A 3,677-nucleotide genomic window follows, 5' to 3' on the forward strand; every position below is an offset into this window, starting at 1 on the left:
TCAAATTCATGTGAACTTGAAAATTTAATCCCTTTTTATATGCTATAGCTCAGATATGATTGCCAACCAACTTATAAAATAATAGTCAAATAATGTCTACCAAAAAAAATAATAATATTATTTTATTGTTTTCTATTCTTTCAGTATTTATGGGTATACGCTTGCTTTCATATAAGCAGAAACCTCTTCGAGGAATAATTAATCTAAAATATTTTCATAATTTCTTTTAAAATATAATTTCAAAGAACATCTCAAGTCTAATAGAGATTTAACCAAAAGTCCAAAACCAATAAATTTTAGCCATCAATAATGAATATCAATATATATACTTATTATTCATATATTTGATGTATGTATTATTATTTGTAGATTTTATTTTTTAAATGATATTTGACTAATTAATTTAAATAATAAAATGTATATTTTATATCAAATCGTATTTAGATTGATACACAATAAAAAAAAAGTTAATTCACCGCCCTAAGAGGGCTGAGAGGAATATTTAAGACCAATCATTTGAAAAACGAATTCTTATAGTTAGGGTTGTTAAATGGATCAAAGTTGAATTAGGTCCAATACATTTTAATCATGTTAGGTTAGTCATACATCAAATATTCATAAGTATGAATATGAAGTCTGTCTGTCTTAATGAAAATCCGTTGGGCTAAATAGATGGGCACATTTATTAGATTTTTATTTATTTGATAAAAAAATTATTATTTTATTTAAAAACACAAAATGCGTAATTTTAGGTAAAAAAAATTCTCACATGTATGATCTATTTTATTGGGTTTGGGTTATTTTTGTCCAAGAAATAGTACTTTTAAGAAAAAAATTAACAGGCTAACCTGATTTTATTAATGTTAAATGATATGACCTATTTTAGAATAAAAAATTTGTCCATTTTAAGTCATATTAATAGATTAATTTGATGAATTTAGCCCATTTTAACAGTTGTATCTGTAATACCTTATTTTTATAATTATTGGGATAATTAAGTCAGAAGTAGAGAAGAAAGAAGAAGATAAAAAATAAAAATAAAAAAAATAAAAGAAGATAGAAGAAAAGAAAGAAGAAGAAAAGAAATCACTAGAAAGCTTTTTGTACTACTTGGATCAAAGAGCTTCAAGTGAGATGTGAAGAAGAAAGGAAAGAAGATAAAGAATTGTAGGTAAAGAGAGGGAAGTAGAGTTCGAATAAATAGAGATGAGAAGAGAAGAAGTATAAATAGAAAAAATACAAAAGAATAAAAATATTTTTTTATTTTAATAAGAAAATAATTAATATCCATTAATATCCAAATTACATCCTTTTTTTTTATTTGACATATATAATGAATATAAAATCCACCATGATCTGAGTCAGGTGACAACTCCCATTTCTTTCTTCAAAATCATGAACTACAGTTACTCCCACAAAAAAATAGATTATTAGCGCGCAGCTGATCCATATTATTATTATTATTCCTTGAAATACAATTATAATGGCTCTTACTTGTCAATCAATTAATAGGAGAAGGTAACCCCATATATCTGCAAAAGCACCAATTGGACTTTATTTTATTTTATTTTTCCTTAGCTTGTCTAGGGAAGTGACTTCATTATTTTGTAAGGAGAGTGAGAATGGAATTCACTAATAAAGTTCATGGATTTGACAAGACCAAAGCCAATAACTTAGCTTGAGCAAAATAAAAGTTGTCTCCATTATGAATTGGAGATATGTGGCTTGAGTTTAAGGTGTTGAGGCATAAAATGTCACATTTTAGACACAAGATAGATCAGAGTAGCACCTTCACCATATAACCGCTAATCATATAATGCATTTGACATTAACATGCACATATGTCTATATATTGCAATTGCATGAAGCCATGAAGAATGTTTATATTTAAATTTCCAATAATAATTTCTTTTGTAAATAGGTTCATCTTATATTATCACAAATATAGAAAAATAAGTAGGTTCTTAGGAATAACCAAAATAATTATTTTGATAGAGCTATATATGGTAATTAATTTGTAAAAGAAAAGTGTATGTTTAATAATTTTTAAAGTCAATAAGTGTGTCAATTATATATATAATTTTTTAGTTCAACTAAAAAACCAATTTTGTTTTTTGTTAACATCACTCAATATTTTTAAATTATTTTTTGTTTAAATTCTAAATCCTAAATTCTAATCCATAAATCCAAAACTTTTCAAAAATGAGAATAAAAAAATAATTTAACAATAATAGAAAGTTAACTAACTAATATTGACCAATTTAAAGTCGGTTCTTATATTTATTCGCAAATTTAATTATTCTTTTTTTACAATTAATGACACTAAAAATTTTCATTTTTTCTTAAGTACGTGCAACACTTAGTTAAAAAATAGTTGATATTCGTCCTTTCAATAAGGTCTCAAGTTTAAATTTTTTTACTAGGGAGAAAAATAAAAATTTTAACCATCAAAGAACTTGAGGACAATAATATAGTATGACATTCCTTAACTTGTTGGCTATCGAAATTTCCAACAATTATTTATGGTGATGTGTGTGTGAACAAGAATAATGTGTAGATGTACATTGTGTCAATAAATGCTTATGTTATACTACAAAATTTTATTACAGTTTTTGGTACATACAGTATTAAAGTTCATTTACAATAGAAAGGGTGTCTCATTTCTAAATAGGATCATATACATCACTGCTGTTCCCGGAAAAAAGTAATAATTCACCCTCACAACTGTAGAAAAATAATGCAAATCTTTAATCAATGTGCCAAAACAGTTTTATCTCTGAAATTTTAATTAAAAAAAAAAACCCTGAAATTTATCTCCTGTTGCCAAAATAATTAGTAAATTAAATAATCCAGTAATTTATTACAAATATTTGCATTAATTAGTAGGTGAAAATTCAGGTGAAGTCGACTTCATGTGAAGTTGATATCTGAGAACCTTTAAATAAAAATTTAGTCAAATCAGTCAAATCATTTAACGGCTCTCAGATATCAACTTCACGTGAAGTCAACTACACCTAAGTTTTCACCTAATTAGTAAAGTTCTGTTCTATCTCATAAATATGTTTATTTTTTATTTATATAAACCTAGCAGTAAAATTTTTATGTGACTGAAATATTCTACTTACTACATATATAGCATTGACAAATTACAAATGATGAGGCATAAAATTAATACTAAGGAAGATGCAGGTTCCTCGCTAGCTGTTATATGATTTTTATATATGTTATGCATTACAATAATCATCCAAACTTAATAGTATATTATAATTATTAACTAATCGAGGACCCTAAAATATTAAATTCACAAACAAGGGATCATGCACATGCAAAATGATTAATTGCCAACCTCGTTTTGCTGGAACCTTGTTATCTAAAATCATAATAATAATTAACAGATAAGAAGGTCCACGTACATGAATATACAAAATAAACAATTTTTCTTGTAATAGTATATATGAAACAATAATAATAAGCAGTAATCAACTTAACTAGCAATGTAAGAAAGAAATTAATAATAAATTCAAAACAAGGAACACAAGTTGGTGGATAATAAAAGAAAAACAGAAAGCCGAGGAACCAAAGCATGCATTTTCCCACCCTTATGTCACACATCCCTAGATTAGTAGAAGATGACTGATATGAAAAGTCAAGCTTTATATTTTACTATAAAAAATATA

This window comes from Arachis ipaensis, chromosome B04 (assembly GCF_000816755.2).
Source record: "Arachis ipaensis cultivar K30076 chromosome B04, Araip1.1, whole genome shotgun sequence".
In the NCBI taxonomy this organism is placed as follows: domain Eukaryota; kingdom Viridiplantae; phylum Streptophyta; class Magnoliopsida; order Fabales; family Fabaceae; genus Arachis; species Arachis ipaensis.